General features: G+C 41.1%; 1 pseudogene; it reads left to right on the top strand.

The window, feature by feature from the left end:
• The first annotated feature begins 296 nt into the window (after positions 1-296).
• Positions 297-9,080, top strand: LOC101615982 (annotated as a pseudogene).
• Positions 9,081-16,199: the final 7,119 nt, after the last annotated feature.

Genomic DNA, 16,199 nt, shown 5'->3' on the forward strand with positions numbered 1-16,199 from the left:
CAGCAGCACATAGAATATTTTCTTTTTTTAATTATTTTTTTGGTTTATTTTTATTTATTTATTTGAGAGCAACAGGCAGAGAGAGAGAGAGAAAGAGAGAGAGAGAGAGAATGGGCGTGCCAGGGCTTCCAGCCACTGTAAACGAACTCCAGATGTGTGTGCCCCCTTGTGCATCAGGCTAACGTGGGTCCTGGGAGAATTGAGCCTCAAACCGTGGTCCTTAGGCTTCACAGGCAAGCGCTTAATCACTAAGCCATCCCTCCAGCCCACACAGAACATTTTCTAAAGTAGACCATATGTTAGGAAACAAAAGTCCAATGTCAGTAGGGCTATGGTATTTTTTTGGAAGTCAGAGGATAATATATTTCCTTTTTCATCTTCTTGAAACTCCCATTTTCATTGACTCCTACATTGCATTCATTTCTTTTTATTTTATTTGTTCGTTTTTTGAAATCAGGTCTCACTTTGCAGTGTAGGCTCCCTGGAATTCACTATGTAGTTGTGATGATAATTTATTTTTTGAGGTAGGTTCTCACTCTGAGCTAACCTGGAACTCACTCTATAGTGCCAGGCTGGTCTCAAACTCATGGTGATCCTCCTAACTCTGCCTCCCAGGTGCTGGGATTAAAGTTGTATATCACCACACCTGGCCTTTCTTTTTTTGTTTTTCTGAGGTAGAGTCTCACTGTAGCCTATGGTGACCTGGAACTTGCTCTGTAGCTCCAGGCTGGCCTTGAACTCATAGTGATCTGTCTACCTCTGCTTCCTGAGTGCTGGTATTAAAGGCATGTGCCACCACACCCAGATAAATCTTAATAGTCAACTTTATTGGACCAGGAATCAAATAAGAAATGCATCTCTGGGTTGGTCTGTGAGAGTATTTTCTGAAAGGATTAACTGAGGGGTAAAGACTTCCCAACAGAGTGAGCAGCACCATTGATGGCAGCTCAGATATGAAGTCTGAGTAAAAAGCAAATCTCCTTTTACCTGTATCCCTTTACCTTCATTCCTTGCTGGTGAGTACAGCTACATGGTTGCTGCCATTTTTTGCTGACATTGGAATCCAATTTCCTCAGCATTCAATGTAGACTCAACATCAGCAGCAATCCAGGATTCCTCTAGGTGTCTAGCACCAAACTGGGTCTTCTGAGGCAAGCAGCCTTTGGTCTGAACAACTCTAAGGTTCTCAGTCTCTTCATAGTATAGACAGCCATTGTTGTTTTACTCAACCTGCATCATATAAATGAATCTAACAACTCCCTTTTGTAATTTATAGTAATTCTATTAGCTCTGCTTCTTTAAAGGACTTTGATTAATGTAGTACCCCAAAGTGGACTTGAACTCATAACACCCCTCCTGCTTCAACCTCCTATGTGCTAGAATGATAGACATGAGCCATGAGCCATTTTGGATGTGTGTGTCTGTGTATGTGAAGTTATGGACTTCAGAAAGAAGTTCACACTGCCCTCTAGAGAAGGAGAGTGGACTGGCACACCAAAAGTGTTTCAAATAACTTTGTGTACCCCTTTGATCCAAGCTGCTTTCACCCTTGGTTGTTTTATTTTATTTTTTTTTTTAATTTTTATTAACATTTTCCATGATTACAAAATATATCCCATGGTAATTCCCTCCCTCCCCACCCCAACACTTTTCCATTTGAAATTCCATACTCCATCATATTACCTCCCCATTACAATCATTGTAATTACATATATACAATATCAACCTATTAAGTATCCTCCTCCCTTCCTTTCTCTTCCCTTTATGTCTCCTTTTCAACTTACTGGCCTCTGCTACTAAGTATTTTCACTCTCACACAGAGCCCAATCATCTGTAGCTAGGATCCACATATGAGGGAGAACATGTGGCACTTGGCTTTCTGGGCTTGGGTTACCTCACTTAGTATAATCCATTCCAATCCATCCATTTTTCTGCAAATTTCATAACTTCATTTGTCTTTACTGCTGAGTAGAACTCCATTGTATAAATGTGCCACATCTTCATTATCCACTCATCAGTTGAGAGACATCTAGGCTGGTTCCATTTCCCAGATATTATAAATTGAGCAGCAATAAACATGGCTGAGCACGTACATCTAAGGAAATAAGATGAGTCCATCGGATATATGCCTAGAAGTGCTATAGCTGGATCGTATGGTAGATCAATCTTTAGCTGTTTTAGGAACCTCCACACTGTTTTCCACAATGGCTGGACCAGATTGCATTCCCACCAGCAGTGTAGAAGGGTTCCTCACCAACATGTAAGATCATTTGTTTTCATGATGGTGGCCAATCTGACAGGAGTGAGATGGAATCTCAATGTAGTTTTAATCTGCATTTCCCTGATGACTAGTGACGTAGAACATTTTTTAGATGCTTATATGCCATTCGTATTTATTCCTTTGAGAATGCTCTATTTAGCTCCATAGCCCATTTTTTGATTGGCTTGTTTGATTCCTTATTATTTAACTTTTTGAGTTCTTTGTATATCCTAGGTATTAATCCTCTATCAGATATATAGCTGGCAAAGATTTTTTTCCCATTCTATAGGTTGCCTCTTTGCTTTATTCACAGTGTCCTTTGCAGTGCAAAATCTTTGTAATTTCATGAGGTCCCAGTGATTAATCTGTGGTTTTATTGCCTGAGCAATTGGGGTTGTATTCAGAAAAACTTTGCCAAGACCAATATGTTGAAGGGTTTCCCCTACTTCTTCCTCTAGCAGTTTCAGAGTTTCAGGTCTGATGTTAAGGTCTTTAATCCATTTGGACTTAATTCTTGTGCATGGCGAAAGAGAAGAATCTATTTTCATCCTTCTGCAGATATATATCCAATTTTCAAAACACAATTTGCTGAAGAGGCTGTCTCTTCTCCAATGAGTGTTTTTGGCATTTTTATCGAATATCAGGTGGCTATAGCTACTTGGGCTTACATTTGGGTCCTCTATTCTGTTCCACTTATCTACATGTCTGTTTTTGTGCCAGTATCATGCTGTTTTTGTTACTATGGCTCTGTAGAATAGGTTAAAATCAGGTATGGTGATACCACCAGCCTCATTTTTGTTGCTCAGTATTATTTTAGATATTCGAGGTTTTTTGTGATTCCAAATGAATTTTTGGATTGTTTTCTCTATTTCCATGAAGAAAGCCTTTGGAATTTTGATAGTGATTGCATTAAATGTGGAGACTGCTTTAGGTAAGAATGCCATTTTCACAAAATTGATTCTTCCAATCCAGGAACAAGGGATGTTTCTCTACTTTCTAGTGTCTTCTGCAACTTCTCTCATGAGTGTTTTAAAGTTCTCATTGTAGAGATTCTTTACTTCCTTGGTTAGGTTTATTCCAAGGTACATTTTTTTTTTTTTGATGCAACTGTGCATGGGAGTGATTTTCTGATTTCATCCTCTGTGTGTTTGTTGTTAGCATATATGAAGGCTACTGATTTCTGTGTATTTATTTTGTATCCTACTACATTGCTGTAGGTTTTGATCAGCTCTAACAGTTTGCTAGTAGAGTCTTTAGGGTCCTTTATGTATAGAATTATGTCATCTGCAAATAATGATAACTTGATCTCTTCCTTTCCAATTTGTATCCCTTTTATGTGTGTCTCTTGCCTTATTGCTATGGCTAAGACTTCCAAAACTATATTAAATAAAAGTGGAGACAGTGGACACCCTTGTCTTATTCCTGATTTTACTGGGAAAGCTTCCAGTTTTTCTCCATTTAGTAATATGTTGGCTGTAGGCTTGTCATAAATAGCCTTTATTATATTGAGATATGTTCCTTCTATTCCCAGTCTCTGTAGCACTTTTATCATGAAGGGATGTTGGATTTTGTCAAATGCTTTCTCTGTGTCTAATGAGATGATCATGTGATTTTTGTCCTTCAACCGGTTTATGTAATGTATTACATTTATAGATTTGCGTATGTTGAACCATCCCTGCATCTCTGGGATAAAGCCTACTTGGTCAGGGTGAATGATCTTTTTGATATACTCTTGTATTGTGTTTGCCAATATTTTGTTGAGAATTTTTGCATCTATGTTCATGAGGGAGATTGGTCTGTAATTTTCTTTTTTTGTTCTATCTTAGCCTGGTTTTGGTATCAGGGTGATGCTGGCCTCATAGAAGGAGTTTGGTAGAATTCCTTCTTTTTCTATTTCCCAGAAAAGCTTAAGAAGCAATGGTTTTAGCTATTCCTTAAAAGCCTGGTAAAATTCAGCAGCGAATCCATCCGGGCCTGGGCTTTTTTTAGTTGGGAGATTATTGATAACTGCTCGGATCTCCATGTTTGTAATAGGTCTATTTAAGTGATTAATCTCGTTTTGATTTAATTTAGGTAGGTCATATAACTCAAGGAAATCATCCATTTCTTTCAGATTTTAATACTTTATGGAGTATATGCTTTTATAGTATGTCCCTATGATTTTTTTACTTTCTCTGGAATCTCTTGTGATGTTACCTTGTTCATCTCTGATTTTATTAATTTGTGTCTCTTCTCTCTCTTTTGGTCAGATTTGCTAAGGGTTTATCAATCTTGTTTATCCTGTCAAAGAACCAACTCTTTGTTTCATTAATTTTTTTGATTGTTCTTTTTGTTAATATTTCATTAATTTCTGCCCTAATCTTTATTATTTCTTCCCGTCTACTGATTTTTCGTTTGCCTTGTTCTTCTTTTTCCACGGCTTTAAGGTGAAGCATTAGGTCGTTTACTTGCAACCTTTCTAATTTCTTAATATAGGCACTTAAGGCTATAAATTTACCTCTTAGAACTGCCTTCATTGTGTCCCAGAGATTTTGGTATGTTGTGTTCTCATTATCATTTGACTCTATAAATTTTTTGATTTCCTTCTTGATTTCTTCATTGACCCATTCATCATTTAGTAGTGCATTGTTTAGTTTCCTTGATTTTGTGCATGCTCTACAGCCTTTCTTCCTACTGATTTGTAGTTTAATTCCATTGTGGTCAGATAGAATGCAAGGAATTATTTCAATTTTCCTGAATTTGTTAAGATTTGCTTTGTGTCCTAATAGATGGTCTATTTTAGAGAATGTTCCATGTGCTGCTGAAAAGAATGTATATTCTGCAGCCTTTGGATGAAATGTCCTGTATATATCTGTTAAGTCCATTCCTTCTATGACCTCATTTAGTCCAGTAGCTTCTCTGTTTATTTTTTCCCGGGATGACCTGTCAATTGATGAGAGTGGGGTGTTAAAGTCACCTACCACCACTATGTTTGGTGTTATCTGTGACCTTAGTTCTAATAGTGTTTGTTTGATGAATTTGGGAGCCCCCATGTTAGGTGCATATATGGTTAGGATTGTAATGTCCTCCTGTTGGACTGTGCCCTTAATCAATATAAAGTGACCTTCCTTATCTTTCTTGACTAACGTTGGACTAAAGTCTACCTTGTCTGATATTAGGATAGCAACCCCTGCTTGTTTTCTAGGCCCATTTGCTTGCAACACCGTCTTCCAACCTTTCACCCTAAGATAATGTCTATCCTTTATAGAAAGGTTAGTTTCTTGGAGACAACAAATTGTAGCATCCTGCTTTTTAACCCAGTCTGCAAACCTATGTCTTTTCGTTGGGGCATTAAGGCCATTGATATTAAGAGATATTATTGAAAGGTGTGTATTTATGTTTGCCTTTTTGTGTGTGTGTGTGTGTGTGGTTCCAGTTCTACCTGTGCTCTCTTCAGTTAACTAGTATTTGAGTACTGCTTGTTTTTTCTAGGTTCCTTATATGTGTGCTTTTCCTTTTCTTCAGCATGGAGGATTCTATCAAGTATTTTCTGTAGAGCTGGTTTTGTCTTCAAATACTCCTTTAACCTGCTTTTGTCCTGGAATGTCCTCATTTCTCCATCTATTTGAATGGATAACTTTGCAGGATAAAGTAACCTTGGTTGACAGTTGTTATCTTTCAGAACTTGGAGTATATCACTCCAAGCCCTTCTTGCTTTTAAAGTTTGTGTTGAATAATCTGCTGTAATCCTGATGGGCTTGCTTTTGTAGGTAACTTGATTTTTCTCTCTAACTGCCTTCAATATTTTTTCTTTGGTGTGTGTGTTTGGAAGTTTGATTATAATATGGCGAGGAGAGGTTCTTTCTGGGTTTTGTCTGGCTGGTGTTCTAAAGCCTTCCTGTATCTGCATTGGCACCTCTTTCCCAATTTGGGGGAAATTTTCTTCTATGATTTTGTTGAAGACGCCTACTATGCCTCTGGAGTGGAGTTCTTCTCCTTCTACTATGCCCTGAATTCTTATATTGGCTCTTTTCATAGTGTCCCGAATATCTTGAAATTCCCACTCATACTTTTCTTTGTCTTTCTCTTTGTTGGACTGCATTAGGTCTGCCACCTGGTCTTCTAGCTTAGATATTCTGTCCTCTCCCTCATCCATCCTACTGGTGAGATTTTCTACAGAGTTTTTTATTTCATTAACTGTGTTCTTCATTGCTAGCAATTCTGATTGGTTTTTCTTTATTATTTCTATTTCCCTATTTATGTCTTGTATTGCCTTCTTTATTTCATTAAATTGGTGTCCTGCCTCTTCTTTGATTCCTTTGATTTCCTCTTTGATTTCTTCTTTGATTGTTTTCATGTGTTCTTTGACCTCTTTGAACATATTTATAATTATTCTTTTGAACTCTTTCTTAGGCATTTCCTCTAACTCTTTCTCAGTGGATGACATTTCTGATGCATTAATACTTTTAGGTGGATTTATATCGTCTTGCTTTTTAGTGTTTCTTGTGTTATAATGTATATATTTTTGCATCTTGGATTAAGTTAATGCTTGGATTTTCTAGCTAGGTGGGTATTCTTAGCTGTATCAATTGATTTGATGTAATATATTTTCAGGGTAGGACCTTAAGGTGTTAGGTGTGGCTCTTAAGACTCTCAGAGTATCTACAAAGATGTTCTTAGGGGTTGAGTTTCCCTGCTATAGGAGTATTCAAGCAGGCTGAGTGGAATAAAATACAGGTAGATTCTAAAGTTTAACTAAACACTGTACACATTCAATCAAAAACAGCCCCGAGTATGTATGCAAGAGTAGTTATTATAACGACCAGATCCTCTATCAACAAAGAGGTTAAGATTTCTGGTCTGTTGAGGGATCCAAGTCAGCTTGTGACCAAGTGAGACCCTTCCCTGGTGCAATCCCAGTTACCTTGGATGATTTTGGTCTCAGTCAAGTTGCTGCCTGGGTCGTCGGGCTGCTGTTCTGATTTCTGGAGCTGGGCACTGGCTTTTCCTGTGGGGCAAACCAAGCCTGGCAAGTGTGGCCCTGCAGATCAGCACCCCTGCTGCTGGAACTGCTGCTGCTAAAGCTGCTGCTGCTGGGTCTGTAGCCACTGCTGCTGAAGCTGCTGCTGCTGGACCCACCGCTGCTGCTGCCTCTGCTGCTGCTGTAGCTGCCACTGCTTGAGCCACCACTGCTGCTGAAGCTGCTGCTTTCGTGTCCACTGCCGCTGCTCCCACAGAAGCAGCTGCTGCTGTGTCTGCCACTGCTGCTGCTCCTGGGTCTGCTGCTGCTGGGTCTGCCACTGCTGCTGCGACTGGAGCTGCTACTGCTGGGGCCGCTGTTACCAATGCCGGAGCCACTGATGTTGCTGCCGAACTTTGCTCCTGCTTGGGTCCCGCTGTCAGCTCAAGTTGGCGGCCAGGTCCTGGGACACTCCTCTGTTCACTGGAGCTGGGCTCAGGCAGTGGGGGAGGGGAGGGAGTCGCAGCTGCTCTGGTTCTCTCGCTGCTCCACGTGTTCTTCTACTTCGCTGTCTGCTCCTCCGTTGCTCACTGCCGCTCTCCCTTCACGTTTCCTGAGCTGTGGAGAGGGCCGGTGTGAGTGGAAGCTCCTGCACCTGGCTTTTCCTGTGGCTGAAGCTGAGCCTGGCGGCTTTCTGGTGCACCGCCACCGCAGCGGTTGGCCTAGCTGATGGAGCCGCTTTTGCCAGCCTGTGCGGGCTCTGGATGCTCTGGATCTCTTCTACTTCTCCACTGCTGCTTCAATTTCCTATACACCTCACTTTTTAGTAAAAGTGTATATTTTGCTGAGTTTTTTTGGCCTTTTTCTCCCTAGGCTGCTTTGGCGTGGTACCTACGCCACCATCTTAACTGGAAGTCTGGTTGTTTTATTTTACAGATGGCACAGAAAACAGACAAGAACCATCAATAAGACAAGAAGATAGCCAACTGCCCACCATGAGATGTGCCACCTCTACCACATCTGCCAGGGCCCAGCAGAAATTGAAGAGGAAGTGGTGATGGTAATACTGTTCATACTGTTAGCCTGACAATCACCTCCATGTGATGGTTACTAAGAAGGTGATCAATCAAAACCCATCAAAAGGGCTGGAGAGATTGCTTAGCAGTTAAGGTGATTGCCTGCAAAACCTAAGGACCCATGTTGGACTCTCCAGATCCCACATAAGCCAGACACACAAAGGTTAAGCAAGCACAAGTTCATATATAACCACTAGGTGGCAAAAACATCTGGTGTGCAATTACAGTGCCTGAGGTCCTGGTGTGCCAATTCTCCCTCCTCTCTCTTTCTCTGTAAAGTAAAAAAATTTTAAAGGCAGCTTAGCCTGCTGCAGGCTGCCTCTGGCAGCCCAGCTTAGGCTTAGGGCCCCAGGCCTCTGGGAGGATAGTGCTGAAGTGAATCCAGAAGGAACTGAATGACTTGCAGTGAGACCCTCCTGCCCAGTGTTCAGCAGGACCTGTGTATGACTTGTTCCACTGACAGGCCACCATCATGGGCCCAAGTGACAGTCCTTACCAAGTAGGTGATTTTTTCCTGACCATGCACTTTCCTAAAGATTATGCTTTCAAACCCCCAAAGGTTGCTTTCACAACCAAAATCTACCATCCCAATACCGTCAGCAATGGTAGTGTCTGCCTGGACATCCTGCGGTCACAGTGGTCTCCAGCACTGACTGTGTCCAAAGTCCTTTTGTCCATCTGCTCTGTGCTATGTGACCCCAACCCTGATGACCCACTGGTGCCAGAAATAGCCCACACCTCCAAGGCTTACAGAAAGAAGTACAACAGACTAGCAAGACAATGGACGCAGAAATATGCTGTGTGAGCATCTCCAAGATTCCACGGGAGACATTTTCCAAGAGAAACACACTGGAAGAGATCTTTCTGTGAAGTTCTGAGGTGTTGATTGAGCCCCTGAAGACAATCCTCTGTTCTTCATACCTGTTGTTGGTCACACAGTTCCTCTAGTTACAGCATGTTAGAGCCACATGGCCATTGTGGCTTTGACAATACCACATCTTTTATGCCAAAACAACAGACATTGTTAGGATCTTCAGCCTTCCTGGTACACTGGAATTGGTCTGTGTACCCCAACCCACCTTTTTATCTTTGTGAGGCTAGGGCCTGCAGGTCTTGTTCACCTGTCCTCAAATAATGCCACACACTGTGGCACCGCACAGGGTCCCAGCATGCCCATCACCATGAGTCCTTTGTCTTTTGAACTCAGTGCTATCTTGGGGGCCCATTGCATAGCAGACTTGCCTCCTACCCTGTCTGCCACAGAACCATGTCCTAAGGAGTCTTGAGTACATTCTGGAGGCTTCTTGGAATTGGAACAGTATCATTGGAAAGTGCTTCTGCTGTCTCCTGCCATCTTCCTCTGCACTGGTACATGCTGCCTTTTTTCTCCTCACACCAAACAGCAGCAGATGGAGAATGCCAGGATATCAAGCATATAGCACCCCATGAGAGAAGACTTTTAGAAGCAAGAGAAAAGTAAGAAACATAGAGTGACTTGTGTTATGCTTTTCTATGTGATGAGATTCTTCACCCATATCCCCACCTCTTCCCATAGGGCACCTATGTGAAGTTCAAGTATAAACCATTCACAGACTGGAACATAATGGGGAGATAGACTTTTAAATGTAAATAAAAATGAAAGCAAGCTGGGCATGGTGGTGCATGCCTTTAATCCCAGCACTTGGTAGGCAGAAGTAGGAGGATTGCCATGAGTTCAAGGCCACCCTGAGACTCTATAGTGAATTCCAGGTCAGCCTGGGCTAGAGTGAGACCCTACCTCAAAAAACCAAAAAAATTTAAAAAAAAATAAAAAATGAAAGTACTCATCTTAACAAAATCCATGTAAACAGAAGTCCAGAGGATGCAGAGAGCTTAACACTAAAGCAGACTGTCAGCAGGCCCACCATCAGAGAATATTATGGAAGAGGGGAAGGAAAAATTGTAAGAGACACAGAGTGGGTGGGAATACCCTGAGGCACAGCCCCCCACCTTGCTACCCCACAGGGACTGACTGAGGCTTTCATGACCCCACAGTGAATACCATAACCCCACTAAGGAAGGCTCCCAGGAAATGGGAACAGGGTGAGGGGATAAAAAATAGATATTAAATTAAATTAAATTAAATTAAATTAAATTAAATTAAATTAAATTAAATTAAATTAAATGTAAACAAACAGGCAAACCTACCCTGTGCTAAGTAGGGAAGCATTTTCTTAATCTTAAATTTATTTATTTATTTATTGGGGGGGCATGCCAAGTTCTCTTACTGCTGCAAACAAATGCCCACCTGGCTTTACCTGGGTGGCTGAGGAATTGAATCCATGTTGTCAGGCCTTGTAAGCAAGCATCTAACTGCTGGGCCTTCTCCCCAGCCCCTGAAATGTATTTTTGTTTGTGCATACATATATTGATGTGTGTGCAAATATGTGCTCAGACGTGTGAGTGTGGGCATGTGTGTTTTACACTGCATGTGTAGTCAGAGGACAACTTCAAGTATTGGTCTTCACCTTCTATCATGTTTGAGGAGGGTCTCTTTGTTGTTCATCTCTATGCATGCCAAGCTAGTGGCACATGAGCTTCTGGGTTATTGTCTCTGCCTCCCATCTCACCACACAAGAGCTGGGATCACAGCTGCTCACTACTAAGTCAGGCCTTTTTTTGGTAAATATTTTTATTTTTATTTATGGGGCAGAATAGGCATGCCAGGGTCTCTAGCTGCTGCAAATGAACTCCAGCTGCATGTAGATCTGTACATCTGGCTTACATGGGTTCTGAGGAATTGAACCTGGGTCCTAAGGCTTTTCAGGCAAGTCCTTTAACCACTAAGTCATCTCTCCAGCCTCCTCTTCCCACCCTGCAGTTAGACTTTTATATGGGTTCTGGGATCTGAACTGTCACTGATCATTTTGGTAGTTTGAGTCAGGTGTCCCCATAAACTTAGGCGCTCTGAATGCTAGAGCCCTAGCTGATGAAGATTTGGGATTAACACTTCCTGGAGGGGGTGTTGTTGGGGGCGGGCTTATGAGTATTATAGCCAGTTTCCCCATGCCAATGTTTTCGCACACTCTCCTGTTGCTATTGTCCACCTTATGCTGGCCAGGGGATGATGTCCACCCTCTGCTCATGCATCATATTTCCTGCCATTGTGGAGTTTCCCCTTGAGTCTGTAAGCCAAAATAAACCTCTTTTTCCCACAAGCTTCTCGTGGTTGGGTGACTTCTACCAGCAATGTGAACCTGACTGCAACAATCATCATGCTTGCACAGCCAGCACTTTTACCCACTGAGCCAATTCCTCAGCCCTGGTACACATTTTTAGATGATATAAATGTAAAGGAAAGAATTAGTTACTACAGAAGTTGGGAGACTGGTACTTCTGAGGTGAGGAAGAGGGTGTTAGTCTACTGGGAAAGAATTCCTGGGATGCTGACAATATTTGAATTCTTTGACTTGGGTGGAAATGACACAAGGCTCCTTTTATTATTTATTATATAATATTATTATAAACTCTATAGGATATCTTTTGTATAACCTATGTACTTTCTGGGTATTATATTTCATAATAACAACTGTATTGTTATTACACGTGTTTTTTTTGTTTCACTAGTGAAGTCTGTAGCACCCTCACCTAAGAAGACTGAATTTCTAGCATGCACAAATGATACCAATGCTACTAGATTAGCACAGATATAAGCTGTCCCAGTGTTGCCTCATCCTTTTAAAGATACTTAAGGAAACATTCCACATGGTATAGGATATGGTCTTTTGTCTAGTTGCTAATGGAGATCTACCCAGCTTCTAGTGTGAACAGATAATTGAATCTAGTTCAGGATTATGAATATGCTACTCTCTGTTCCCAACACACACACACATACACACACACACACACACACACACACACACACACACACACACAGACACACACTCAATGCTCCCATTAACATTATCATTGACATTCCCTATTTCAAGTTGAATTTCTTCCAAGCAAGAAATAAGATTAGTGCAACCAGCCCTCAGTACCTCTAGAGGTTCTAGCTTGGACACTCTAAAAGAGGATGTTCTGCAATGCAGGTGAGGGCACAGTCTATCTGCCCCTGTTGTTCTCATTGCTATTAACCTTCAGCCATCAAATATTAATCTCTGACAACTTATCAGGAAGAAAACAGCCTGGCTTCTCTCCTATCTCAATTCTACATTCTATGTCCCAGGATGTTACACAAAATGCCAACTGACAGCTAAAATTAGAAGCCAAGATGCTAGTGAGATTCATTTGTCTGTGAAGAAGGCAAAAAGGAGATGAACTCAGAGCAGAGCTGCAAAGACAGCATAAGCAGCAACATGGAAAAGAAAGGTAAGTGGGACAAGGTGAAGGCTATATGGACATGCCAATAGTTATATCTGCAGAGAATCCATGTGGGTTTTTTGTTCTTTAAAAGCTCCCTACTTTTGAAAAATTCCTTATTCATCAAAACACATTGTGACTTGCAATCTAATTTTCTACAATTGTACAATGTAAAGTTTGTTTTTTGGCAAAGTTACTGTCCAGGTGTCTGTACATAAAGAATATACTGAACAGTACTGGGACTGGTGATGGATATCATGGACATTTTTAAATGGCAGACAAGCTGCAGTTTTAAATGAATTCTCTGAAAACATTTGAAGAAAGCCTTGGATCTATTTAAGATGGTGGAGCTACATGGCAACCTGCTGGCCTCATCCCTCAGATTTGCTGAGCATGAGTAGAAGTAAATACAATAATGTGTTGGATTTATAGGGCATTTTTCTTTATAGAACTTATTTTCGTACTTCTGGTTAAGATGGCAGCATAGGTACAATGCCAAAGCAGCCTAGGGGGGAAAAAGACCAAAAAAACTCAGAAACTTACACACTTTTACTAAAAAGAGAGGGGTATAGGAAGTTGAAATGGCAGCAGAGAAGTAGAAGAGATCCAGAGCATCCAGAGCCCGCAAAGGACAGCAAAAGTGGCCCCGGCAGTTAAGCTGACTGTGGGGGCGGCAGCGCACCAGAAAGCCACCAGGCTGGGCTTGAGCCACAGGAAAAGCATGGTGAGGGGAGCTTCCACTCACACCGGAGCTGTCCGCAACTCAAGAAACATGAAGGGAGAGCAGCAGTGAACAACGGAGGAGCAGATCACAAGGTAGAAGAACACGTGGAACAGTGAGAGAACCAGAGCAGCATCAGCTCCCTCCCCTCCCCCAACACCTGTGGCCAGCTCCAGCAAACAGAGCAGTGGTCCCAGGACCCAGCCTTGCCAACTTAAGCTGACAGTGGGACCCAAGCAGGAGCAGAGTCCAGCAGCAACATTAGTAGCACCGGCAGCAGCAGATCCAGCAGTGGCACCTTCAGTGGCAGCAGTGGCAGATCCAGAGGCAGCAGCTTCTGCGGCAGCAGCAGAAGTTCCAGCAGCAGCAGCTTCAGAGGCAGCAGTGGTGGAACCAGCAGTGGCAGCTACAACAGCAGCAGCGGTGGAATATCCAGCAGTGTCAGCTTTACCAACAGTGGCAACGGATCCAGCAGCAGTACCAGTTCCAGCAGTGGAGTTGCTGATCTGCAGGGCCACAGTTGCCAAGTTTGGTTTGCCCCACAGGAAAAACCAGTGCCCAGCTCCAGAAATCAGAACAGCAGCACAACGACCAAACCAGCAGCTTGACTGAGACCAAAATAATCCAAAAAGGTAACTGGGATTGCACAAGGGAAGGGTCTCACTTGGTCACAAGCTGACTTGGATCCCTCTTTGTTGATAGAGGATCTGGTTGTTATAATACCTACTGTTACATACATACGCAGTGGGGTTTTTGATTGAATGTGTACAGTGTTTAGTTATAATCTACCTATATTTTATTCCACTCAGCCTACTTGAATACTTCCATAGCAGGCAAATCCAATGCTTAGGAACTGTTTTCTAGATACGCTGAGATAGCCTTCATATATGCTAACAACAAACACACAGAGAATCACTCCCATTTACAGGTGCATCAAAAAAATAAATAAATAAATAAATAAAGTACCTTGGAATAAACCTAACCAAGGAAGTAAAGAATCTCTACAATGAGAACTTTAAAACACTTATGCCAGAAATTGCAGAAGACACTAGAAAGGGGAGAAACATCCCCTGTTCCTGGATTGGAAGAATCAATATTGTGAAAATGGCAATCTTACCAAAAGCAATCTATACATTTAATGCAATCCATATCAAAATTCATGGAAATAGAAAAAACAATCTAAAAATTCAATTGGAATCACAAAAAACCTTGAACATCTAAAATAATACTGAGCAACAAAAATAAGGCTGGCAGTATCACTATATCTGATTTTAATCTATACTACAGAGCCATAGTGACAAAAACAGCATGGTCCTGGCACAAAAACAGACATGTAGATAAGTGGAACAGAACAGAGGACCAAGATGTAAGCCCAAGTACCTATAGCCACCTGACATTCAATAAAAATGCCAAAAATACACTTTGGAGAAAAGACAGCCTCTTCAGCAACTGGTGCTGGGAAAACTGGATATATATCTGCAGAAGGATGAAAGATTCTTCTCTCTCACCATGCACAAGAATTAAGTCCAAATGGATTAAAGACCTTAACATCAGATCTGAAACTCTGAAACTGCAAGAGGAAGAAGTAGGGGAAACCCTTCAACATATTGGTCTTGGCAAAGATTTTCTGAATACAACCCCAATTGCTCAGGCAATAAAACCACAGGTTAATCACTGGGACCTCATGAAATTACAAAGATTTTGCACTGCAAAGACACAGTGAAAAAAAGCAAAGAGGCAACCCACAGAATGGGAAGAAAATCTTCGCCAGCTATATATCTGATAGAGGATTAATATCTAGGATATACAAAGAACTCAAAAAGTTAAATAATAAGGAAGCAAAAAAGCCAATCAAAAAACGGGCTACGGAGCTAAATAGAGCATTCTCAAAGGAAGAAATACGAATGGTATATAAGCATCTAAAAAAATGTTCTACATCACTAGCCATCAGGGAAATGCAGATTAAAACTACATTGAGATTCCATCTCACTCCTGTAAGATTGGCCACCATCATGAAAACAAATGATCATAAATGTTGGCGGGGATGTGGAAAAAGAGGAACCCTTCTAGATATACTGAGAGTGTTAAGAGCCACACCTAACATCTTCAGCACCTACCATGAAGATATATAACATCAGATCAATTCATACAGCTAAGATAATTCAGCTACCTAGAAAATCCAAGTATTAACTTAATCCAAGATGAAAAATATATACATTATAACACAAGAAACACTAAAACGAGTTAGATGAAATGCCTGAGAAAGATTTCAAAACAATGATTATAAATATGTTCAAAGAAGTCAAAGAACAAATCAAAGGAGTCAAAGAGGAAATCAAAGGAATCAAAGAAGACACAGGACACCAATTTAATGAAATAAAGAAGGTAATATAAGACATACATAAGGAAATAGAAATAATAAAGAAAAACCAGTCAGAATTACTAGCAATGAAGAACACAGTTAATGAAAAAAAAAAAAAAACTCTGTAGAAAATCTCACCAGGAGAGGACAGAATATCTAAACTAGAAGACCAGGTGGCAGATCTAATACAGGCCAACAAAGAGAAAGACAAACTTATAGAAAAGTATGAGTGGGAATTTCAAGATATTTGGGATACTATGAAAAGATAAATATAAGAAAGCAGGGCATAGTAGAAGGAGAAGAATTCCACTCCAAAGGCATAGTAGGCATCTTCAACAAAATCATAGAAGAAAACTTCCCCCAAATTGGGAAAGAGGTGCCAATGCAGATACAGGAAGCCTTTAGAAGCCCAGCCAGACAAAACCTGGAAAGAACCTCTCCTCGCCATATTATAATCAAACTACCAACAATCAAACCAAAGAAAAAATATTGAAAGCAAT

The sequence above is a fragment of the Jaculus jaculus genome, chromosome 4 (genome assembly GCF_020740685.1).
Source record: "Jaculus jaculus isolate mJacJac1 chromosome 4, mJacJac1.mat.Y.cur, whole genome shotgun sequence".
Classification (NCBI taxonomy): Eukaryota; Metazoa; Chordata; class Mammalia; order Rodentia; family Dipodidae; genus Jaculus; species Jaculus jaculus.